The sequence below is a fragment of the Oncorhynchus masou genome, unplaced genomic scaffold (assembly GCF_036934945.1).
Source record: "Oncorhynchus masou masou isolate Uvic2021 unplaced genomic scaffold, UVic_Omas_1.1 unplaced_scaffold_2358, whole genome shotgun sequence".
NCBI classification, from domain to species: Eukaryota; Metazoa; Chordata; class Actinopteri; order Salmoniformes; family Salmonidae; genus Oncorhynchus; species Oncorhynchus masou.
The window spans coordinates 12,139-39,563 of NW_027008817.1; the positions used below are offsets into that span (position 1 = coordinate 12,139).

The 27,425-nt window shown below is 41.8% G+C and overlaps 1 pseudogene; it reads left to right on the forward strand.

The window, feature by feature from the left end:
* The window catches only part of LOC135533401 (calcium and integrin-binding family member 2-like), a 57,388-nt pseudogene that overhangs the window by 12,091 nt on the left and 17,872 nt on the right, over positions 1–27,425 (forward strand).

Below are 27,425 nucleotides of genomic sequence, written 5' to 3' on the forward strand. Positions count from 1 at the left end.
CTGTCCAGACAGCATCAGATACATGGTCTACACATACTGAGACAGAGAGGTGCTGTTTCACTGTCCAGACAGCATCAGATACATGGTCTACACATACTGAGACAGAGAGGTGCTGTTTCACTGTCCAGACAGCATCAGATACATGGTTTACACATACTGAGACAGAGAGGTGCTGTTTCACTGTCCAGACAGCATCAGATACATGGTCTACACATACTGAGACAGAGAGATGCTGTTTCACTGTCCAGACAGCATCAGATACATGGTCTACACATACTGAGACAGAGAGGTGCTGTTTCACTGTCCAGACAGCATCAGATACATGGTTTACACATACTGAGACAGAGAGGTGCTGTTTCACTGTCCAGACAGAAACATGGTCTACACATACTGAGACAGAGAGGTGTTGTTTTTACTGTCCAGACATATATATATACTCTCTAAAGGTCGTGGTTCACATATTTTTCTCCATCTGCCATGAACATGGATTATTATCACACTCGCTCTTTTGTTTTGTTTCAACCCTGTGTCTTGTTTACGTGTTTGTGAGGTCATCGTCCCCATGCCTTTACGCGGCACGTTGTAATTAGGGTCAATAGAAAACCCTATTACGCATTCCTGCACCTGTCTCCCGATCCCTTTATACCGACGTGATGAATCACTTAATGTCAATAGAAAACCCTATTACGCATTCCTACGCCTGTCTCCCGATCCCTTTATACCGACAGGATGAATCACTTAATGTCAATAGAAAACCCTATTACGCATTCCTACGCCTGTCTCCCGATCCCTTTATACCGACGTGATGAATCACTTAATTAATGTCAATAAAATGACTTATGTTTCAAATGTTGGTGTACAGCCCCTTTAAATGACAGTTGTTGTTTTTACCACATAAATCTGACAATTAATATTTACTTCCGATTTTTTTTTTTTCAACAAAATTATATTTCAATCAACTTGTGGTTAATCAGCTTTTTACTACTGATGTAGATTGTACTTGGAAGAAAGATGTACGTTATTTGAGGGATGATATATATTTAAGTTTTTACAGAACATGCAAATGAACTATATTACTAAAATCGGTAATTCTTTAACATTATCAACATGCCTGATGATGTTTTGACACTAATGAAGTGTACGATGCATTCAAGAAAGTATTCTGACCCTTTTCCTTATTCCACAATTTGTTTACGTTACAGCCTTATTCTTAAAAGGATACACCCCCCCCCCCCTCCCCGCCCCCACCCCATCAATCTACACACAATATACCCAATCAAGCTGTAGAAACATCTCAGGGATGATCAAGGTAAACCGGATGCATCTGAGCTCAATTTCGAATCTCATCATAGCAAAGGGTCTGAATACTTATGTAAATAAGGTATTTTTGTCTTTTTAATTTAGACATTTGCAAGAAATTCTAAAAACAAAACTGTTTACACTAAATTAAGGTTAAATAAAAAATATGTAAATCAAATCTACACACAATAACCCATAATGACAGGATCTTATTTACATTTGACCTTTATATAACTAGTCAGTTAAGAACAAATTCTTATTTGCAATGACGGCCTACACCGGGACAAACCCTAACGCAGACGACGCTGGGCCAATTGTGCACCGCCCTATGGGACTCCCAATCACGGCCGGTTGTGAAACAGCCTGGAGTCAAACCAGGGTCTGTAGTGACGACCCTAGCACTGAGATGCAGTACCTTAAACCGATGCACCACACGGGAGGATTATTAGGAGTATTTAAATATATATGTATATATTTTAGAATAAGTCTGTAACGTAACAAAATGTGGAAAAAGTCAAGGGGTCTGAATACTTTATGAATACTTTGTGAATACTTTGTGAATAATTTATGAATACTTTGAATACTTTGTGAATACTTTATGAATACCTTCTAAATACTTTATGAATACTTTGAATACTTTGTGAATACTTTATGAATACTTTATGAATACTTTGTGAATACTTCATGAATACTTTATGAATACCTTCTAAATACTTTGTGAATACTTCATGAATACTTTATGTTTTGCTATGATTGTTGTTTTCCCCAATAGTTTCTTCTCTGGGTCGAAATATATATGTATATATTTTAGAATAAGTCTGTAACGTAACAAAATGTGGAAAAAGTCAAGGGGTCTGAATACTTTATGAATACTTCATGAATACTTTGTGAATAATTTATGAATACTTTGAATACTTTGTGAATACTTTATGAATACCTTCTAAATACTTTATGAATACTTTGTGAATACTTTATGAATACTTTATGAATACTTTGTGAATACTTCATGAATACTTTATAAATACATTCTAAATACTTTGTGAATACTTCATGAATACTTTATGTTTTGCTATGATTGTTGTTTTCCCCAATAGTTTCTTCTCTGGGTCGAAATATATATGTATATATTTTAGAATAAGTCTGTAACGTAACAAAATGTGGAAAAAGTCAAGGGGTCTGAATACTTTATGAATACTTTATGAATACTTTATGAATACTTTGTGAATACTTTATGAATAATTTGTGAATACTTTGAATACTTTGTGAATACTTTATGAATACCTTCTAAATACTTTATGAATACTTTGAATACTTTGTGAATACTTTATGAATACTTTATGAATACTTTATGAATACTTTGTGAATACTTCATGAATACTTTATGAATACCTTCTAAATACTTTGTGAATACTTCATGAATACTTTATGTTTTGCTATGATTGTTGTTTTCCCCAATAGTTTCTTCTCTGGGTCGAAATATATATGTATATATTTTAGAATAAGTCTGTAACGTAACAAAATGTGGAAAAAGTCATGGGGTCTGAATACTTTATGAATACTTCATGAATACTTTGTGAATAATTTATGAATACTTTGAATACTTTGTGAATACTTTATGAATACCTTCTAAATACTTTATGAATACTTTGTGAATACTTTATGAATACTTTATGAATACTTTGTGAATACTTCATGAATACTTTATAAATACATTCTAAATACTTTGTGAATACTTCATGAATACTTTATGTTTTGCTATGATTGTTGTTTTCCCAATAGTTTCTTCTCTGGGTCGAAATATATATGTATATATTTTAGAATAAGTCTGTAACGTAACAAAATGTGGAAAAGTCAAGGGGTCTGAATACTTTATGAATACTTTATGAATACTTTATGAATACTTTGTGAATACTTTATGAATAATTTGTGAATACTTTGTGAATACTTTATGAATACTTTGAATACTTTGTGAATACTTTATGAATACTTTATGAATACTTCATGAATACTTTATGAATACATTCTAAATACTTTGTGAATACTTCATGAATACTTTATGAATACCTTCTAAATACTTTGTGAATACTTCATGAATACTTTATGAATACCTTCTGAATACTTTATGAATACTTTATGAATACTTTGTGAATACTTTGTGAATACTTTATGAATACTTTATGAATACTTTAAGAATACTTCATGAATACTTTGTGAATACGTTATGAATACTTTATGAATACTTTGTGAATACTTTATGAATACCTTCTAAATACTTTGTGAATACTTCATGAATACTTTATGAATACCTTCTGAATACTTTATGAATACTTCATGAATACTTTATGAATACTTTGTGAATACGTTATGAATACTTTATGAATACTTTGTGAATACTTTATGAATACCTTCTAAATACTTTGTGAATACTTCATGAATACTTTATGAATACTTTTGAATACTTTATGAATACTGAATACTTTATGAATACCTTCTAAATACTTTGTGAATACTTCATGAATACTTTATGAATACCTTCTGAATACTTTATGAATACTTTATGAATACTTTGTGAATACTTCATGAATACTTTATGAATACCTTCTAAATACCTTGTGAATACTTCATGAATACTTTATGTTTTGCTATGATTGTTGTTTTCCCCAATAGTTTCTTCTCTGGGTCGAAATGACCCCCAGTTGGTAATATGTAAAATGTGTTGGTAGTATGAAAGGGGTTTAAAAATCCCAGCTCCATGACAGTACAAGGTGCTTACCTCAGAGAATTAAAGAAAATTGGCTCCAAAAATGTAAGTTTGTCAAGATGTTTTCAGACCTCAAAATGTGTCAGGAATGTGTGAGAAAAGCCCACGTCCCAGTCCATCTGTTGTGTAGATATGTTTCGTGTTTCAATCTAAAATTAATGGAAAAGATAAGCACCATAGACTGTATGCGAATATATTTATGAGTCGACTGTACTGACGCTAGACCTCTGCATACGATGTCCATAATGGCTCTTCATTTCTCTAAGCCCGGTCCCAGATCTGTTTTTGTGGTCGTACAGCTAACTCTTACGGTTATCGTCATGACAGCACAAACAGAATCTTGGACCAGGCTAAACCACTCCTTGCCTTGTAAAACAAAAGAGCCAAAAACCCCATAGGGTTATGTGTGTGGATGCTTCCTGACCTTCTCCTGCCTGTGTGTCCTAGGTTACATGGGAGATTCCACGAGCTGGCTCCTCACCTAGTACCACTGGACTACACCAACCAGCCTGACATTAGACTCCCCCTGGCGCTCATCGTCAGCATGCCAGAACTAAAGGTATCTGATGTTCTGGGGGGGGGGTTGTTGTTGTTGTTATTGATACTCGTTTGGTGTTAATGTCAGTTAAGTGTAAATATTTAGCTTCTTAATAAATTGAACTTTAAAGTTCACACTTAAATGATATGTTCTTCAGAGTTTTCTGACCAGCTGCGAAGATATTTAATACACACCACCTGTATGTGTTATGAGCTGGTAAATCTCATGTAGAACTCATCTCTTTAGTCCTCTGTTCAATGTTATTGTAAGACATTAAGCTTATAAGCGTGACTTGTTCTAGCCAACCCTACAGTGAGGTCATATGGGCCAGTAGATAGTTGCTTGGTAACAGTGAGGTGAAATGGGCCAGTAGATAGTTGCTTGGTAACAGGGAGGTGATATGGGCCAGTAGATAGTTGCTTGGTAACAGTGAGGTGAAATGGGCCAGTAGATAGTTGCTTGGTAACAGGGAGGTGATATGGGCCAGTAGATAGTTGCTTGGTAACAGTGAGGTGATATGGGCCAGTAGATAGTTGCTTAGTAACAGGGAGGTGATATGGGCCAGTAGATAGTTGCTTGGTAACAGGGAGGTGATATGGGCCAGTAGATAGTTGCTTGGTAACAGGAAGGTGATATTGGCCAGTAGATAGTTGCTTGGTAACAGGGAGGTAATATGGAGCATTAGATAGTTGCTTTGTAACAGGGAGGTGATATGGGCCAGTAGATAGTTGCTTGGTAACAGGGAGGTGATATGGGCCAGTAGATAGTTGCTTGGTTACAGGGAGGTAATATGGAGCAGTAGATAGTTGCTTGGTAACAGGGAGGTAATATGGAGCAGTAGATAGTTGCTTGGTAACAGGGAGGTGATATGGGCCAGTAGATAGTTGCTTGGTAACAGGGAGGTGATATGGGCCAGTAGATAGTTGCTTGGTAACAGGAAGGTGATATTGGCCAGTAGATAGTTGCTTGGTAACAGGGAGGTAATATGGAGCATTAGATAGTTGCTTTGTAACAGGGAGGTGATATGGGCCAGTAGATAGTTGCTTGGTAACAGGGAGGTAATGTGGAGCAGTAGATAGTTGCTTGGTTACAGGGAGGTAATATGGAGCAGTAGATAGTTGCTTGGTAACAGGGAAGTAATATGGAGCAGTAGATAGTTGATTAGTAACAGGGAGGTAATATGGGCCAGTAGATAGTTGCTTGGTAACAGGGAAGTGATATGGGCCAGTAAATAATTGCTTGGTAACAGGGAGGTAATATGGAGCAGTAGATAGTTGCTTGGTAACAGGGAGGTAATATGGAGCAGTAGATAGTTGCTTGGTAACAGGGAGGTAATATGGAGCAGTAGATAGTTGCTTGGTTACAGGGAGGTAATATGGAGCAGTAGATAGTTGCTTGGTAACAGGGAGGTAATATGGAGCAGTAGATAGTTGCTTGGTAACAGGGAGGTGAGTAGATAGTTGCTTGGTTACAGGGAGGTAAATGGAGCAGTAGATAGTTGCTTGGTAACAGGGAGGTAATATGGAGTAGTAGATAGTTGCTTGGTAACAGGGAGGTAATATGGAGCAGTAGATAGTTGCTTGGTTACAGGGAGGTAATATGGAGCAGTAGATAGTTGCTTGGTTACAGGAGGTAATATGGAGCAGTAGATAGTTGCTTGGTAACAGGGAGGTAATATGGAGCAGTAGATAGTTGCTTGGTTACAGGGAGGTAATATGGAGCAGTAGATAGTTGCTTGGTTACAGGGAGGTAATATGGAGCAGTAGATAGTTGCTTGGTAACAGGGAGGTAATATGGAGCAGTAGATAGTTGCTTGGTTACAGGGAGGTAATATGGAGCAGTAGATAGTTGCTTGGTTACAGGGAGGTAATATAGAGCAGTAGATAGTTGCTTGGTTACAGGGAGGTAATATGGAGCAGTAGATAGTTGCTTGGTTACAGGGAGGTAATATGGAGCAGTAGATAGTTGCTTGGTTACAGGGAGGTAATATGGAGCAGTAGATAGTTGCTTGGTTACAGGGAGGTAATATGGAGCAGTAGATAGTTGCTTGGTTACAGGGAGGTAATATGGAGCAGTAGATAGTTGCTTGGTTACAGGGAGGTAATATGGAGCAGTAGATAGTTGCTTGGTTACAGGGAGGTAATATGGAGCAGTAGATAGTTGCTTGGTTACAGGGAGGTAATATGGAGCAGTAGATAGTTGCTTGGTTACAGGGAGGTAATATGGAGCAGTAGATAGTTGCTTGGTTACAGGGAGGTAATATGGAGCAGTAGATAGTTGCTTGGTTACAGGGAGGTAATATGGAGCAGTAGATAGTTGCTTGGTTACAGGGAGGTAATATGGAGCAGTAGATAGTTGCTTGGTTACAGGGAGGTAATATGGAGCAGTAGATAGTTGCTTGGTTACAGGGAGGTAATGTGGAGCAGTAGATAGTTGCTTGGTTACAGGGAGGTAATATGGAGCAGTAGATAGTTGCTTGGTTACAGGGAGGTAATATGGAGCAGTAGATAGTTGCTTGGTTACAGGGAGGTAATATGGAGCAGTAGATAGTTGCTTGGTAACAGGGAGGTAATATGGAGCAGTAGATAGTTGCTTGGTTACAGGGAGGTAATATGGAGCAGTAGATAGTTGCTTGGTTACAGGGAGGTAATATGGAGCAGTAGATAGTTGCTTGGTTACAGGGAGGTAATATGGAGCAGTAGATAGTTGCTTGGTTACAGGGAGGTAATATGGAGCAGTAGATAGTTGCTTGGTTACAGGGAGGTAATGTGGAGCAGTAGATAGTTGCTTGGTTACAGGGAGGTAATGTGGAGCAGTAGATAGTTGCTTGGTAACAGGGAGGTAATATGGAGCAGTAGATAGTTGCTTGGTAACAGGGAGGTAATATGGAGCAGTAGATAGTTGCTTGGTTACAGGGAGGTAAATGGAGCAGTAGATAGTTGCTTGGTTACAGGGAGGATTCATGTGATCGTTACTACTGATGTGTTAAGGCTGTTTCCTGGTGAGCAGCATTCCATTCAACCTCTGCTGACTCAACCTCGATTGTGATTAGTCAGCCTCAATATGTCTCCATCCCCTCCCTCCTTCCCTCCCTCCCTCCTCTCTCTCTCTCCCTCCCTCCCTCCCTCCCTCCCTCCCTCCCTCCCTCCCTCCCTCCCTCCCTCCCTCCCTCCCTCCCTCCCTCCCTCCCTCCCCTCCCTCCCCCTCCCTCCCTCCCTCCCCCTCCCTCCCCCTCCCTCCCTCCCTCCCTCCCTCCCTCCCTCCCTCCCTCCCTCCCTCCCTCCCTCCCCTCTCCCTCCCTCCCTCCCTCCCTCCCCCTCCCTCCCTCCCTCCCTCCCTCCCTTCCCTCCCTCCCTCCCTCCCTCCCCTCCCTTCCCTCCATCCCTCCCTCCTCCCTCCATCCCCTCCCCTCCCTCCCTCCCTCTCTCCCTTCCCTTCCCTCCTCCCTCCCTCCCTCCCTCCCTCCCTCCCTCCTCCTTCCTTCCCTCCCTCCCTCCATCCCTCCCTCCCTCCCTCCCTCCCTTCCCTTCCCTCCCTCCCTCCCTCCCTCCCCCCTCCCCTCCCTCCCTCTCTCCCTTCCCCCCTCCCTCCCTCCCCTCCCTCCCTCCCTCCCTCCCTCCCTCCCTCCCTCCCTCCCTCCCTCCTTCCCTTCCCTCCCTCCCTCCCTCCCTCCCTCCTCCCTCTCCCTCCCTCCCTCCCTCCCTCCCTCCCTCCATCCCCTCCCCTCCCTCTCTCCCTTCCCTTCCCTCCCTCCCTCCCTCCCTCCTTCCCTCCCTCCCTCCATCCCCTACCTCCCTCCCTCTCTCCCTTCCCTTCCCTCCCTCGCTCCCTCCCCCTCCCTCCCTCCCTCCCTCCCTCCCTCCCTCCCTTCCCTCCCTCCCCTCCCTCCCTCCCCTCCCCCTCCCTCCCTCCCTCCATCCCTCCATCCCTCCCTCCAGCTAGCCCAGCAGTGCACAGCCCAGTTACCAGAGCCCACACAGACAGACAGGGTCATTTAAACAGAGGAGGGAGAGAACAGGGACTCAGTCTGTGGTGATATTGTTGAGTCATCATGTCTCTTATTTTTCTTGCGTTGTCCGATCGGTCGTTTGAGTTCTTCTTTTAATAAATCATGATCTGTAATCACGCAGTGCTCAGTAAACATACTGTAGAACATTGGTTGAGCTACCGTTGCAGCATACTGTTGGGAGCATAAGTCAGCCTTTATATAACAAATGTTGTATGGCTTTTCCAATACAGATAACATCAGAGCCTAGCGAACCACTTACAACAGACCCAACAACACCAGCCCATTCCACTTACAACAGACCCAACAACACCAGTCCATTCCACTTACAACAGACCCAACAATACCGGTCCATTCCACTTACAACAGACCCAACAACACCAGTCCATTCCACTTACAACAGACCCAACAACACCAGTCAATTCCACTTACAACAGACCCAACAACACCAGTCCATTCCACTTACAACAGACCCAACAACACCAGTCAATTCCACTTACAACAGACCCAACAATACCAGTCCATTCCACTTACAACAGACCCAACAACACCAGTCAATTCCACTTACAACAAACCCAACAATACCAGTCCATTCCACTTACAACAGACCCAACAACACCAGTCCATTCCACTTACAACAGACCCAACAACACCAGTCCATTCCACTTACAACAAACCCAACAACACCAGTCAATTCCACTTACAACAAACCCAACAATACCAGTCCATTCCACTTACAACAGACCCAACAACACCAGTCCATTCCATTACAACAGACCCAACAACACCAGTCCATTTACAACAGACCCAACAACACCAGTCCATTCCACTTACAACAGACCCAAACAACAATACCAGTCCATTCCACTTACAACAGACCCAACAACACCAGTCAATTCCACTTACAACAGACCCAACAATACCAGTCCATTCCACTTACAACAGACCCAACAATACCAGTCCATTCAACTTACAACAAACCCAACAACACCAGTCAATTCCACTTACAACAAACCCAACAATACCAGTCCATTCCACTTACAACAGACCCAACAACACCAGTCCATTCCACTTACAACAGACCCAACAACACCAGTCCATTCCACTTACAACAGACCCAACAACACCAGTCCATTCCACTTACAACAGACCCAACAACACCAGTCAATTCCACTTACAACAAACCCAACAATACCAGTCCATTCCACTTACAACAGACCCAACAACACCAGTCCATTCCACTTACAACAGACCCAACAACACCAGCCCATTCCACTTACAACAGACCCAACAACACCAGTCAATTCCACTTACAACAGACCCAACAACACCAGTCCATTCCACTTACAACAGACCCAACAACACCAGTCAATTCCACTTACAACAGACCCAACAACACCAGCCCATTCCACTTACAACAGACCCAACAATACCAGTCCATTCCACTTACAACAGACCCAACAGACACCAGCCAATTCCACAACAGACCAGTCCAATTCCAGTCCATTCCACTTACAACAGACCCAACAACACCAGTCAATTCCACTTACAACAGACCCAACAATACCAGTCCATTCCACTTACAACAGACCCAACAACACCAGTCAATTCCACTTACAACAGACCCAACAACACCAGTCAATTCCACTTACAACAGACCCAACAATACCAGTCCATTCCAGTCAATTTACAACAGACCCAACAACACCAGTCAATTCCACTTACAACAGACCCAACAACACCAGTCAATTCCACTTACAACAGACCCAACAACACCAGTCCATTCCATTCCACTTACAACAGACCCAACAACACCAGTCAATTCCACTTACAACAGACCCAACAACACCAGTCAATTCCACTTACAACAGACCCAACAACACCAGTCAATTCCACTTACAACAGACCCAACAACACCAGTCCATTCCACTTACAACAGACCCAACAACACCGGTCCATTCCACTTACAACAGACCCAACAACACCAGTCCATTCCACTTACAACAAACCCAACAATACCAGTCCATTCCACTTACAACAGAACCAACAACACCGGTCCATTCCACTTACAACAGATCCAACAACACCAGTCCATTCCTCTTACAACAGACCCAACAACACCAGTCCACTTACAACAGACCCAACAACACCAGTCCATTCCACTTATACAACAGACCCAACAACACCGGTCCATTCCACTTACAACAGACCCAACAACACGAGTCCATTCCACTTATACAACAGACCCAACAACACCTGTCCATTCAACTTATAACAGACCCAACAACACCAGTCCATTCCACTTACAGCAGACCCAACAACACCAGTCGATTCCACTTACAACAGACCCAACAACACCAGTCGAGATGTGTCCCCTTGGGGCGTGGCACCACCTATAACTCAAAAAGAACACGTTATTCAAATGTAAGTACACGTCTCTAGTCAATGTCTCTACACCAAAACAAACTTAATTGGAACTGAGTTAGCTCCAAAGTAAGAGGTCAAGGTCTGATTGGTCCCCGGCGCCCATATCGGTGGCCATCTTAGGTCGTATCGGTATGTCGCTAATGTCTCAGCCTCTGAGTATCACAGAAACACAACGCTTTGAATTAATAGCAGACTAATGTTGTTAACATTTGGAGATGGGTGAAATTGATCAGAATCTCAACAGAAACACAAATGTCTATTTTGAAACATCAATTTTGACTATAAATCTGTGAGCAGTTAAAAAATATATGCTTATTTTGGGAGATTTGTCATTTACCAATTTTGGTTGTAAAATGACGCCAGTTGGTGCTTTTGGGGTTTAAAAGGCTTTTAAGATGATTGAGGGCAATTCCACGGTAACAGAATGATGCTGAGACTCAATGTAATTCCACGGTAACAGAATGATGCACAATGTAATTCCACGGTAACAGAATGATGTAACAGAATGGTGCTGAGACTCAATGTAATTCCACGGTAACAGAATGGTGCTGAGACTCAATGTAATTCCACGGTAACAGAATGGTGCTGAGACTCAATGTAATTCCACGGTAACAGAATGGTGCTGAGACTCAATGTAATTCCACGGTAACAGAATGGTGCTGAGACTCAATGTAATTCCACGGTAACAGAATGGTGCTGAGACTCAACGTAATTCCGCGGTAACAGAATGATGCTGAGACTCAATGTATGTCAAACTCAAAAACAATGATTGCAAAGTTAAACAAACCATGCAACTTTATGCACAAGGATGACTTTTAACAACTTCCATAGAAAATATGACAAATAAACACCTTCACTTGAACCGCGCAGATGCAAATTTTGGTAACAGAATGACGGTTTGTGCTGTTGGCGCCGTCATTCTGTTAGCAAACTTGGCATCTGCAGTGTGTGATGTCTGGGGCTGTTGTGTCACCTACTGACCTCGTGGAGATCTGTTATAGTGGGACAATCAAGTAGATCAATCAATCAAATGTATGTATAAAGCCCTTCTTACATCAGCTGATATCTCAAAGTGCTGTACAGAAACCCAGGCTAAAACCCCAAACAGCAAGCAATGCAGGTGTAGAAGCACAGTGGCTAGGAGAAACTCCCTAGAAAGGCAGGAACCTAGGAAGAAAACTAGAGAGGAACCAGGCCATGAGGGGTGGCCAGTCCTTTCCTGGCTGTGCCGGGTGGAGATTATAACCGAACATGGCCAAGATGTTCAAATGTTCATAGATGACCAGCAGGGTCAAATAATGATAATCACAGTGGCTGTCAAGGGTGCAACAGGTCAGCACCTCAGGTGTAAATGTCAGATGGCTTTTTATTGCCGATCATTGAGAGTATCTCTACCGCTCCTGCTGTCTCCAGAGAGTTGAAAACAGCAGGCCTGGGACAGGGAGCACGTCCGGTGAACAGCTCAGGGTTCCATAGCCAATCATTGAGAGTATCTCTACCGCCCCTGCTGTCTCCAGAGAGTTGAAAACAGCAGGCCTGGGACAGGGAGCACGTCCGGTGAACAGCTCAGGGTTCCATAGCCAATCATTGAGAGTATCTCTACCACTTCTGCTGTCTCTAGAAAACAGCAGGTCTGGGACAGGTAACATGTCCGGTGAACAGGTCAGGGTTCCATAGCTGCAGGCAGAACAGTTGAAACTGGAGCAGCAGCACGGCCAGGTGGACTGGGGACAGCAAGGAGTCATCAGGCTAGGTAGTCCTGAGGCATGGTCCTAGGGCTCAGGTCCTCCGAGAGAGAGAAAGAAAGAAAGACAGTAGGAAAGAAAGACAGAGAAAAAAAGAGAGAAAGAGAGAGAAAAAGAGAGAAAGGGAGAGAGAATTAGAGAGAGAATACTTAAATTCACACAGGACTCCGGATAAGACAGGAGAAATACTCCAGATATAACAAACTGACCCTAGCCCCCCGACACATAAACTACTGCAGCATAAATACTGGAGGCTGAGATACAGTGCCTTGCGAAAGTATTCGGCCCCCTTGAACTTTGCAACCTTTTGCCACATTTCAGGCTTCAAACATAAAGATATAAAACTGTATTTTTTTGTGAAGAATCAACAACAAGTGGGACACAATCATGAAGTGGAACGACATTTATTGGATATTTCAAACTTTTTTAACAAATCAAAAACTGAAAATTGGGCGTGCAAAATTATTCAGCCCCTTTACTTTCAGTGCAGCAAACTCTCTCCAGAAGTTCAGTGAGGATCTCTGAATGATCCAATGTTGACCTAAATGACTAATGATGATAAATACAATCCACCTGTGTGTAATCAAGTCTCCGTATAAATGCACCTGCACTGTGATAGTCTCAGAGGTCCGTTAAAAGCGCAGAGAGCATCATGAAGAACAAGGAACACACCAGGCAGGTCCGAGATACTGTTGTGAAGAAGTTTAAAGCCGGATTTGGATACAGAAAGAATTCCCAAGCTTTAAACATCCCAAGGAGCACTGTGCAAGCGATAATATTGAAATGGAAGGAGTATCAGACCACTGCAAATCTACCAAGACCTGGCCGTCCCTCTAAACTTTCAGCTCATACAAGGAGAAGACTGTTCAGAGATGCAGCCAAGAGGCCCATGATCACACTGGATGAACTGCAGAGATCTACAGCTGAGGTGGGAGACTCTGTCCATAGGACAACAATCAGTCGTATATTGCACAAATCTGGCCTTTATGGAAGAGTGGCAAGAAGAAAGCCATTTCTTAAAGATATCCATAAAAAGTGTCGTTTAAAGTTTGCCACAAGCCACCTGGGAGACACACCAAACATGTGAAGAAGGTGCTCTGCTCAGATGAAACCAAAATTGAACTTTTTGGCAACAATGCAAAATGTTATGTTTGGCGTAAAAAGCAACACAGCTCATCACCCTGAACACACCATCCCCACTGTCAAACATGGTGGTGGCAGCATCATGGTTTGGGCCTGCTTTTCTTCAGCAGGGACAGGGATGATGGTTAAAATTGATGGGAAGATGGATGGAGCCAAATACAGGACCATTCTGGAAGAAAACCTGATGGAGTTTGCAAAAGACCTGAGACTGGGACGGAGATTTGTCTTCCAACAAGACAATGATCCAAAACATAAAGCAAAATCTACAATGGAATGGTTCAAAAATAAACATATCCAGGTGTTAGAATGGCCAAGTCAAAGTCCAGACCTGAATCCAATCGAGAATCTGTGGAAAGAACTGAAAACTGCTGTTCACAAATGCTCTCCATCCAACCTCACTGAGCTCGAGCTGTTTTGCAAGGAGGAATGGGAAAAAATTTCAGTCTCTCGATGTGCGAAACTGATGGAGACATACCCCAAGCGACTTACAGCTGTAATCGCAGCAAAAGGTGGCGCTACAAAGTATTAACTTAAGGGGGCTGAATAATTTTGCCCGCCCAATTTTTCAGTTTTTGATTTGTTAAAAAAGTTTGAAATATCCAATAAATGTCGTTCCACCTCATTATTGTGTCCCACTTGTTGTTGATTCTTCACAAAAAATACAGTTTTATATCTTTATGTTTGATGCCTGAAATGTGGCAAAAGGTCGCAAAGTTCAAGGGGGCCGAATACTTTCGCAAGGCACTGTAGGAGGTGTCGGGAGACACTGTGGCCCCATCCGACAATACCCCCAAACAGGGCCAAACAGGCAGGATATAACCCCACCCGCTTTGCCAAAGCATAACCCCCACACCACTAGAGGGATATCTTCAAACACCAACTTAACATCCTGAGACAAGGCCGAGTATAGCCCACAAAGATCTCCGCCACGGCACAACCCAAGGGGGGCTCCAACCCGGACAGGAAGATCACGCTAGTGACTCAACCCACTTAAGTGACGCACCACTCCTAGGGACAGCCCCTGTAATAGAGTTAGAGGCAGAGTATCCCAGTGGAGAGAGGGGAACCGATCAGGCAGAGACAGCAAGGGCGGTTTGTTGCTCCAGTGCTTTTCCATTCACCTTCACACTCCTGGGCCAGACTACACTCAATCATATGACCCACTGAAGAGCTGAGTCTTCAATAATGACTTAAAGGTTGAGACCGACGTCTCTCACGTGGATAGGCAGACCATTCCATAAAAATGTAGATCTATAGGAGAAAGCCCTGCCTCCAGCTGTTTGCTTAGAAATTCTAGGGACAATTAGAAGGCCTGACGTCTTGTGACCGTACGTACGTGTAGGTATGTACAGCAGGACCAAATCGGAAAGCTAGGTAAGAGCAAGCCCATGTAATGCTTTGTAGGTTAGCAGTAAAACCTTGAAATCAGCCCTTGCCTTGACAGGAAGCCAGTGTAGGGAGGCTAGGCACTGGAGTAATATGATCAAATTTTTGGGTTCTAGTCAAGATTCTAGCAGCCGTATTTAGCACTAACTGAAGTTTATTTAGTGCTTTATCCAACACCGGAAAGTAGAGGATTGCAGTAGTCTAACCTGGAAGTGACAAAAGCATGAATTAATTTTTCTGCATCATTTTTGGACTGAAAGTTTCTGATTTTTGATGTTACTACAATGGAAAAATAGCTGCCTTGAAACAGTCTTGATACTCAAATGAGAGATCAAGGTACAGAGTAACCCAGGTCCTTCACAGTTTTATTTGACACGTACTGTACATCCATCAAGATTAATTGTCAGATCCATCAGAAGATCTTTTGTTTCTTGGGACCTAGAACTCATCTCTGTTTTGTCAGAGTTTAAAATAGAACATTGCAGCCAGGACTTCCTTATGTCTGAAACACAGGCTTCCAGGGAGGGAAACAGTCACTTCACCATGTTTTATTGAAATGTCACAGAACCCTGTGTGTCATCCGACATAGCAGTGAAAGTTAACATTATGTTTCAGCAGAACCCAGAATGAATACACACCAAGAGGTAAAATATATAGTGAAAACAATAGTGGTCCTAAAACGGAGCCTTGAGGAACAAAAAAATGTACAGTTGATTTGTCAGAGGACAAACCATCCACAGAGACAAACTGATATCTTTCCAACAGATAAGATATAAACCAGGCCAGAACTCTAAACCAGGCCAGTCTGTGTAGACTAATTTGGGTTTAAATCTCTCCAAAAGTATGTGGTGATCGATGGTATCAAAAGCAGCACTAAGGTCTAGGAGCACGAGGACAGATGCAGAGTCTCGGTCAAAACGCACATTAAAAGGTAATTTACCACCTTCACAAGTGCAGTCTCAGTGCTATGATGGGGTCTAAAAACCAGACTGAAGCGTTTCTGTATACATTGTTTGTCTTCAGGACGGGAATCTTGCTGTGCAACATTTTTCTAAAAGTTTTGAGAGGAATGGAAGATACAATATCGGCCAATAATTTTTTTCAGAGAGGCTTTATTACTGCCACTGTTAGTGAGTTTGGTACAGATCCGGTGGATAGAGACCCGTTTATTATGTTCCACATAAGACACAGTGGAAGGGGACGCAGGACTTTACTCTGCATCTATTTACATCACCGTCATGGTCTGAGACTCCATATTCCTCTTAGTAGTACCTGTAGCATGACGTACTACAATACCCATAATGCACTGTATAAGGTACTGACTCACTCATGATGTACTACAATACCCATAATGCCCTGTATACAGTACTGACTCACACATGATGTACTACAATACCCATAATGCCCTGTATACAGTACTGACTCACTCATGATCTACTACAATACCCATAATGCCCTGTATACAGTACTGACTCACTCATGATCTACTACAACACCCATAATGCCCTGTGTACAGTACTGACTCACTCATGATGTACTACAATACCCATAATGCCCTGTGTACAGTACTGACTCACTCATGATCTACTACAATACCCATAATGCCCTGTATACAGTACTGACTCACTCATGATCTACTACAATACCCATAATGCCCTGTATACAGTACTGACTCACTCATGATCTACTACAATACCCATAATGCCCTGTGTACAGTACTGACTCACTCATGATCTACTACAATACCCATAATGCCCTGTATACAGTACTGACTCACATGATCTACTACAATACCCATAATGATACAGTACTACAATACCCATAATGCCCTGTACACAGTACTGACTCACTCATGATGTACTACAATACCCATAATGCCCTGTACACAGTACTGACTCACTCATGATGTACTACAATACCCATAATTCCCTGTATACAGTACTGACTCACTCATGATGGACTACAATACCCATAATGCCCTGTACACAGTACTGATTGTTCCTGTCCCTCTGCTCCTTCTTACAGGAGAACCCGTTCAGAAACCGCATGGTGGAAGTCTTCTCTGAGGACGGACAAGGCAACTTGAGCTTCAATGACTTTGTAGACATGTTCTCTGCTCTCTGCGAAACGGCCCCACGAGAACTGAAGACCATATATGCTTTTAAAATCTATGGTTAGTACTACGGGTTAGTACTGGTTAGTACTGTGTAGACTAGTATGTCTCCTATGGTTAGTACTGGTTAGTACTGTGTAGACTAGTATGTCTCCTATGGTTAGTACTGGTTAGTACTGAGTAGACCAGTATGTCTCCTATGGTTAGTACTGGTTAGTACTGGTTAGTACTGTGTATACTAGTATGTCTCCTATGGTTAGTACTGGTTAGTACTGAGTAGACTAGTATGTCTCCTATGGTTAGTACTGGTTAGTACTGGTTAGTACTGTGTATACTAGTATGTCTCCTATGGTTAGTACTGGTTAGTACTGAGTATACTAGTATGTCTCCTATGGTTAGTACTGGTTAGTACTGTGTAGACTAGTGTGTATCCTATGGTTGGTACTGGTTAGTACTGTGTAGACTAGTATGTCTCCTATGGTTAGTACTGGTTAGTACTGGTTAGTACTGGTTAGTACTGAGTAGACTACTATGTCTCCTATGGTTAGTACTGGTTAGTACTGTGTAGACTAGTATGTCTCCTATGGTTAGTACTGGTTAGTACTGGTTAGTACTGTGTAGACTAGTATGTCTCCTATGGTTAGTACTGGTTAGTACTGGTTAGTACTGGTTAGTACTGAGTAGACTAGTATGTCTCCTATGGTTAGTACTGGTTAGTACTGGTTAGTACTGTGTAGACTAGTATGTCTCCTATGGTTAGTACTGGTTAGTACTGGTTAGTACTGTGTAGACTAGTATGTCTCCTATGGTTAGTACTGGTTAGTACTGTGTAAACTAGTATGTATCCTATGGTTAGTACTGGTTAGTACTGGTTAGTACTGTGTATACTAGTATGTCTCCGATGGTTAGTACTGGTTAGTACTGTGTAGACTAGTATGTCTCCTATGGTTAGTACTGGTTAGTACTGGTTAGTACTGTGTAGACTAGTATGTCTCCTATGGTTAGTACTGGTTAGTACTGGTTAGTACTGTGTAGACTAGTATGTCTCCTATGGTTAGTACGGGTTAGTACTGGTTAGTACTGTGTAGACTAGTATGTCTCCTATGGTTAGTACTGGTTAGTACTGTGTAGACTAGTATGTATCCTATGGTTAGTACTGGTTAGTACTGGTTAGTACTGGTTAGTACTGAGTAGACTAGTATGTCTCCTATGGTTAGTACTGGTTAGTACTGAGTAGACTAGTATGTCTGCTATGGTTAGTACTGGTTAGTACTGAGTATACTAGTATGTCTCCTATGGTTAGTACTGGTTAGTACTGTGTAGACTAGTATGTCTCCTATGGTTAGTACTGGTTAGTACTGAGTAGACTAGTATGTCTCCTATGGTTAGTACTGTTTAGTACTGGTTAGTACTGAGTATACTAGTATGTCTCCTATGGTTAGTACTGGTTAGTACTGTGTAGACTAGTATGTCTCCTATGGTTAGTACTGGTTAGTACTGGTTAGTACTGTGTAGACTAGTATGTCTCCTATGGTTAGTACTGGTTAGTACTGTGTAGACTAGTATGTCTCCAATGGTTAGTACTGGTTAGTACTGGTTAGTACTGGTTAGTACTGAGTAGACTAGTATGTATCCTATGGTTAGTACTGGTTAGTACTGGTTAGTACTGAGTAGACTAGTATGTCTCCTATGGTTAGTACTGGTTAGTACTGAGTAGACTAGTATGTCTCCTATGGTTAGTACTGGTTAGTACTGGTTAGTACTGAGTAGACTAGTATGTATCCTATGGTTAGTACTGGTTAGTACTGGTTAGTACTGAGTAGACTAGTATGTCTCCTATGGTTAGTACTGGTTAGTACTGAGTAGACTAGTATGTCTCCTATGGTTAGTACTGGTTAGTACTGAGTAGACTAGTATGTCTTCTATGGTTAGCACTGGTTAGTACTGAGTGGAGTAGTATGTCTCCTATGGTTAGTACTGGTTAGTACTGTGTAGACTAGTATGTCTCCTATGGTTAGTACTGGTTAGTACTGGTTAGTATGTACTGTGTAGACTAGTATGTCTCCTATGGTTAGTACTGTGTAGACTAGTATGTATCCTATGGTTAGTACTGGTTAGTACTGGTTAGTACTGAGTAGACTAGTATGTCTCCTATGGTTAGTACGGGTTAGTACTGGTTAGTACTGAGTAGACTAGTATGTCTCCTATGGTTAGTACTGGTTAGTACTGAGTAGACTAGTATGTCTCCTATGGTTAGTACTGGTTAGTACTGGTTAGTACTGTGTAGACTAGTATGTCTCCTATGGTTAGTACTGGTTAGTACTGTGTAGACTAGTATGTATCCTATGGTTAGTACTGGTTAGTACTGGTTAGTACTGAGTAGACTAGTATGTCTCCTATGGTTAGTACGGGTTAGTACTGGTTAGTACTGTGTAGACTAGTATGTCTCCTATGGTTAGTACTGGTTAGTACTGTGTAGACTAGTATGTATCCTATGGTTAGTACTGGTTAGTACTGGTTAGTACTGGTTAGTACTGAGTAGACTAGTATGTCTCCTATGGTTAGTACTGGTTAGTACTGAGTAGACTAGTATGTCTCCTATGGTTAGTACTGGTTAGTACTGAGTATACTAGTATGTCTCCTATGGTTAGTACTGGTTAGTACTGAGTAGACTAGTATGTCTCCTATGGTTAGTACTGTTTAGTACTGGTTAGTACTGAGTATACTAGTATGTCTCCTATGGTTAGTACTGGTTAGTACTGTGTAGACTAGTATGTCTCCTATGGTTAGTACTGGTTAGTACTGGTTAGTACTGTGTAGACTAGTATGTTTCCTATGGTTAGTACTGGTTAGTACTGTGTAGACTAGTATGTCTCCAATGGTTAGTACTGGTTAGTACTGGTTAGTACTGGTTAGTACTGAGTAGACTAGTATGTATCCTATGGTTAGTACTGGTTAGTACTGGTTAGTACTGAGTAGACTAGTATGTCTCCTATGGTTAGTACTGGTTAGTACTGAGTAGACTAGTATGTCTCCTATGGTTAGTACTGGTTAGTACTGGTTAGTACTGAGTTAGACTAGTATGTATCCTATGGTTAGTACTGGTTAGTACTGGTTAGTACTGAGTAGACTAGTATGTCTCCTATGGTTAGTACTGGTTAGTACTGAGTAGACTAGTATGTCTCCTATGGTTAGTACTGGTTAGTACTGAGTAGACTAGTATGTCTTCTATGGTTAGCACTGGTTAGTACTGGTTAGTACTGAGTGGAGTAGTATGTCTCCTATGGTTAGTGCTGGTTAGTACTGAGTAGACTAGTATGTATCCTATGGTTAGTACTGGTTAGTACTGAGTAGACTAGTATGTCTCCTATGGTTAGTGCTGGTTAGTACTGAGTAAACTAGTATGTCTCTATGGTTAGTGCTGGTTAGTACTGAGTAGACTAGTATGTCTCCTATGGTTAGTACTGGTTAGTACTGAGTAGACTAGTATGTCTCCTATGGTTAGTACTGGTTAGTACTGGTTAGTACTGGTTAGTACTGAGTAGACTAGTATGTCTCCTATGGTTAGTACTGGTTAGTACTGGTTAGTACTGAGTAGACTAGTATGTCTCCTATGGTTAGTGCTGGTTAGTACTGAGTAGACTAGTATGTCTCCTATGGTTAGTACTGGTTAGTACTGAGTAGACTAGTATGTCTCCTATGGTTAGTACTGGTTAGTACTGGTTAGTACTGTGTAGACTAGTATGTCTCCTATGGTTAGTACTGAGTAGACTAGTATGTCTCCTATGGAGTCACTGATGAGAATATGTTTATCTGTCTGTCTGTCTGAGTGTCTGTGTGTCTGTCTTTAGGTCTGTCTGTCTGTCTGTCTGTCTGTCTGTCTGTCTGTCTTTAGGTCTGTCTGTCTGAGTGTCTGTATGTGTGTCTGTCTGATGACAACTAGGACTCTGACTCATACTTACTCTGTTTTATCTTGCTTACTGAGTTACTTATTTAGTTATTTAGTAACTTATTTAGTGAGGCTTTTGAATTTCTTGCGTGTACATAGGCCATCAGTCCAACTCCATGGTTCTGTCCTGCGCCATTCAAACAAGTTTTGAATTTCTTCATTTCACCCATTTTAATCTCTTCATCTCATTTTGTCTTCCAATGTGTGTCAGATTTTACTGGATAACTTCCTGTGTAAGGAGGATCTGGAGAAGTCTGAACCGGCTGATGGAGAGCTGACCCTGAAGAGGTCAATCTGGTCTGTACAAGGCCATGGAGGAGGCTGACTGAGGGGACAGTAAGCTCTCCTATGGTTCGAGAACATGATCTCTAAAGCTCCAGACTTTCTAAGGTAAGATGTCATGGATGTGGTCTGGTGTGTCAGGCTAGTGTATAATGTCTGGTGAGTCAGGCTATAATGTCTGGTGAGTCAGGCTAGTGTATAATGTCTGGTGAGTCAGGCTAGTGTATAATGTCTGGTGAGTCAGGCTATAATGTCTGGTGAGTCAGGCTATAATCTCTGGTGAGTCAGGCTAGTGTATAATGTCTGGTGAGTCAGACTAGTGTATAATGTCTGGTGAGTCAGCTATAATGTCTGGTGAGTCAGGCTATAATGTCTGGTGAGTCAGGCTATAATGTCTGGTGAGTCCTATGTATAATGTTGGTGAGTGGCTAGTGTATAATGTCTGGTGAGTCAGACTAGTGTATAATGTCTGGTTAGTCAGGCTAGTGTATAATGTCTGAGTCAGGCTAGTAATGTCTGGTGAGTCAGGCTAGTGTATAATGTCTGGTGAGTCAGGCTAGTGTATAATGTCTGGTGAGTCAGGCTAGTGTATAATGTCTGGTGAGTAAGGCTATAATGTCTGTGTCAGGCTAGTGTATAATGTCTGGTGAGTCAGGCTAGTGTATAATGTCTGGTGAGTCAGGCTATGTGTATAATGTCTGGTGAGTCAGGCTAGTGTATAATGTCTGGTGAGTAGGCTAGTATATAATGTCTGGTGAGTCAGGCTATAATGTCTGGTGAGTACTAGTGTATAATGTCTGGTGAGTCAGGCTAGTGTATAATGTCTGGTGAGTCAGGCTAGTGTATAATGTCTGGTGAGTCAGGCTAGTGTATACTGTCTGGTGAGTCAGGCTAGTGTATAATGTCTGGTGAGTAGGCTATATGTCTGGTGAGTCAGGCTAGTGTATAATGTCTGGTGAGTCAGGCTAGTGTATAATGTCTGGTGAGTCAGGCTATAATGTCTGGTGAGTCAGGTATAATGTCTGGTGAGTCAGGCTATAATGTCTGGTGAGTCAGGCTAGTGTATAATGTCTGGTGAGTCAGGCTATAATGTCTGGTGAGTCAGGCTATAATGTCTGGTGAGTCAGGCTAGTGTATAATGTCTGGTAAGTCAGGCTATAATGTCTGGTGAGTCAGGCTAGTGTATAATGCCTGGTGAGTCAGGCTAGTGTATAATGTCTGGTGAGTCAGGCTAGTGTATAATGTCTGGTGAGTCAGGCTATAATGTCTGGTGAGTCAGGCTATAATGTCTGGTGAGTCAGGCTATAATGTCTGGTGAGTCAGGCTAGTGTATAATGTCTGGTGAGTCAGGCTAGTGTATAATGTCTGGTAAGTCAGGCTATAATGTCTGGTGAGTCAGGCTAGTGTATAATGCCTGGTGAGTCAGGCTAGTGTATAATGTCTGGTGAGTCAGGCTAGTATATAATGTCTGGTGAGTCAGGTAGTGTATAATGTCTGGTGAGTCAGGCTGTGTATAATGTCTGGTGAGTCAGGCTATAATGTCTGGTGAGTCAGGCTAGTGTATAATGTCTGGTGAGTCAGGCTAGTGTATAATGTCTGGTGAGTCAGGCTAGTGTATAATGTCTGGTGTGTCAGGCTAGTGTATAATGTCTGGTGAGTCAGGCTATAATGTCTGTCTGAGTGTCTGTATAATGTCTGGTGAGTCAGGCTAGTGTATAATGTCTGGTGAGTCAGGCTAGTGTATAATGTCTGGTGAGTCAGGCTAGTGTATAATGTCTGGTGAGTCAGGCTAGTGTATAATGTCTGGTGAGTCAGGCTAGTGTACAATGTCTGGTGAGTCAGGCTATAATGTCTGGTGTGTCAGGCTAGTGTATAATGTCTGGTGAGTAAGGCTATAATGTCTGGTGTGTCAGGCTGTGTATAATGTCTGGTGAGTCAGGCTAGTGTATAATGTCTGGTGAGTCAGGCTAGTGTATAATGTCTGGTGAGTCAGGCTAGTGTACAATGTCTGGTGAGTCAGGCTATAATGTCTGGTGAGTCAGGCTATAATGTCTGTTGAGTCAGGCTAGTGTATAATATCTGGTGTGTCAGGCTAGTGTATAATGTCTGGTGAGTCAGGCTAGTGTATAATGTCTGGTGAGTCAGGCTAGTGTATAATGACATGGAGGTGGAGATAACTTTGCTGCCCTATTTAATGGCCAGACAAAGATAACTTCTGCTGCCCTATATAATGCTGCTTTTAGACAAAGATAACTTCTGCTGCTCTGCATGGTGCTGCTTTCAGACAAAGATAACTTCTTTGCCCTGTATAATGCTGCTTTTAGACAAAGATAACTTCTGCTCTCTATATAATGCTGCTTTTAGACAAAGATAACTTCTGCTGCCCTGTATAATGCTGCTTTTAGACAAAGATAACTTCTGCTACCCTATATAATGCTGCTTTCAGACAAAGATAACTTCTGCTGCCCTATATAATGCTGCTTTTAGACAAAGATAACTTCTGCTACCCTATATAATGCTGCTTTTAGACAAAGATAACTTCTGCTGCCCTGTATAATGCTGCTTTTAGACAAAGATAACTTCTGCTGCTCTATATAATGCTGCTTTTAGACAAAGATAACTTCTGCTGCTCTGCATGGTGCTGCTTTCAGACAAAGATAACTTCTGCTACCCTATATAATGCTGCTTTTAGACAAAGATAACTTCTGCTGCCCTGTGTAATGCTGCTTTCACACAAAGATAACTTCTGTTGCCCTATATAATGCTGCTTTTAGACAAAGATAACTTCTGCTGCCCTATATAATGCTGCTTTCAGACAAAGATAATTCTGCTGCTCTATATAATGCTGCTTTCAGACAAAGATAACTTCTGCTGCTCTATATAATGCTGCTTTCAGACAAAGATAACTTCTGCTACCCTATATAATGCTGCTTTCAGACAAAGATAACTTCTGCTGCCCTATATAATGCTGGTTTCAGACAAAGATAACTCTGCTGCCCTATTTAATGTCTCAGACAAAGATAACTTCTGCTGCCCTATATAATGCTGCTTTCAGACAAAGATAACTTCTGCTACCCTATATAATGCTGCTTTCAGACAAAGATAACTTCTGCTACCCTGTATAATGCTGCTTTTAGACAAAGATAACTTCTGCTGCTCTATATAATGCTGCTTTCAGACAAAGATAACTTCTGCTGCTCTATATAATGCTGCTTTTAGACAAAGATAACTTATGCTGCTCTATATAATGCTGCTTTTAGACAAAGATAACTTCTGCTGCCCTATATAATGCTGCTTTTAGACAAAGATAACTTCTGCTGCCCTATATAATGCTGCTTTTAGACAAAGATAACTTCTGCTACCCTATATAATGCTGCTTTCAGACAAAGATAACTTCTGCTGCTCTGCATGGTGCTGCTTTCAGACAAAGATAACTTCTGCTGCCCTATATAATGCTGCTTTCAGACAAAGATAACTTCTGCTGCTCTGCATGGTGCTGCTTTCAGACCGAGATTAAACACAGAGAGAGAACCAATAGTGCTTGATCAGAGCCTTTTTACTGCTGACCAATCAATCTATCAACAGTATTGTAAATCATTTTCATTTGAGAGCCCAAACCAGGCGGAAAGAACGGGCTAGTAAAAATCTCTCCCATTCCAGAGAGCTTGATTTAGCTGGCCAATGATATGGCCTTGTAAATCTGCCAATCACACGGGGGCGGCTGTAGATTGGCTTGAACTCTTCCTGGTTTCCATGGTTTATTGGTTTGGAGCGTGTTGTCGTGGCAACCAGGTCAGACCTTTGGCAGGATGCTGCTGCCTGTGACCAGAGACAGTGACAGATAAACACGATGGCCCTGTAAGACATAAATAGAGATAAACAACAACATGTCTCTCTCCTCCTGTAACAGGTGCCTGGCGAGTGAATGTTGTTATCCTCTCTAGGGTAGGTGGGACGCTAGCGTCAAAAATATTAAATTAAAATATTTAACATTCTTCAAAATATATGTGTTATACATCAAAATAAAGCTTCACTTCTTGTTAATCCCGCCTCTGTGTCAGATTTCAAAAAGGCTTTACGGCGAAAGCAAACCATGCGTTTATCTGAGGACAGCGCCCAGGATACAAACACATGACAATCGTATTTCAACCAGGCAGGTGCACCACAAAAGTCAGAAATAGCGATATAATTAATGCCTTACCTTTGAAGATCTTCTTCTGTTGGCACTCCAAAATGTCCCAGAAACATCACAAATGGTCCTTTTGTTTGATAAATTCCTTCATTATATTCCCAAAATGTCCATTTATTTGGCTCGTTTGATTCAAAAATACACCGGTTTTAACTCACCCAACATGCCTACAAAGTATATAATAAGTTACCTGTAAACTTGGTCCAAACATTTCAAACAACGTTCCTAATCCAAATTTATGTATCCTAAAACGTTACTAATCAATCAAATTTAAGACGGAATAAACTGTTTCTAATACCGGATAAAAACAACGTGAAGCGTACTCCTGTTCACGCGCATCAAAACAGTAGAGTCCATCTGGAGTGACACTTGAACAATGAATAGCACCACTTCTTCATTTCTCAAAAGAAAAACATTGAACAATTTCTAAAGACTGCTGACATCTAGTGGAAGTCATTGGAACTGCAACCAGGTTCCTAATAAAAAAGGGAGTCCCAAAGAAAACCATTGGAATATCCTATTACCTCTGGTTAAATAAAGGTAAAATAAATAAATAAATAAACAACAAAAAATCCCCTGGATGGTTTGTCCTCGGGTTTTGCCTGCCAGTTCTGTTATACGTACAGACATTATCTTAACAGATTTAGAAACTGTAGAGTATTTTCCATCCAGATCTACCAATTATATGCATATCCTAGCTTCTGGGCCTGAGTAACAGGCAGTTTACTTTGGGCTTTTCATCCGGATGTCAAAACACTGCCCCCTACCCCAGAGAGGTTATAGACATTTACATGTCAAAGGGATACGTGGGGATTTGAGGCCCTTTATCTAATTCCCCAGAGTCAGGTGAACTTGTGGATACCATTTTTACGTCTCTGTGTCTCTGCATGAAGGAAGTTAAGAGGGAGTCAATGCTAACTAGCGTTAGCGCAATGACTGGGACTATATGGGTGTATACTAGCATGCTAGCTGATAGACTTGTCCATTGTTTACACAGGAATGGAAATGTGTATTTGGCACTTTGGCTCACGGTATAAGGATAAACATAACACATACACATTACAACATTTGAGTGAGGCTGGTTTACACAGGTAGCACAATTCTGATCCTTTCGCCACTATTTGGTCTTTTGACCAATCAGATCAGATACTTTGCCAATAACTGGGCTGCCAGAGTAGATGCTCCTATGCAGATGGACTTTCCTCCAGCCACAATCTGTCCCAGACCTGCCCTTCTAATAGACTTGTATTAGAACCATGTCATTGCAGCGTTAACTTGTCGGTTTTCAATAACCTGTCAGTATCTTTAGATTCACTGCTGAGGTGTGGAATACTCTGACTGACCTGCTGCTCTGTTAGAATGGCGGAGGCTGTGGATCTGTTGCTAACCTCTCCCCCGTACAGACCCCTGGATCCCGTTGGATTTAATGGATTCATGGCCATCTCCCAGCCCATTAGATATAATGGATTCATGGCCATCTCCCAGACCATTAGATGTAATGGATTCATGGCCATCTCCCCAGTCCATTAGATGTAATGGATTCATGGCCATCTCCCCAGCCCATTAGATATAATGGATTCATGGCCA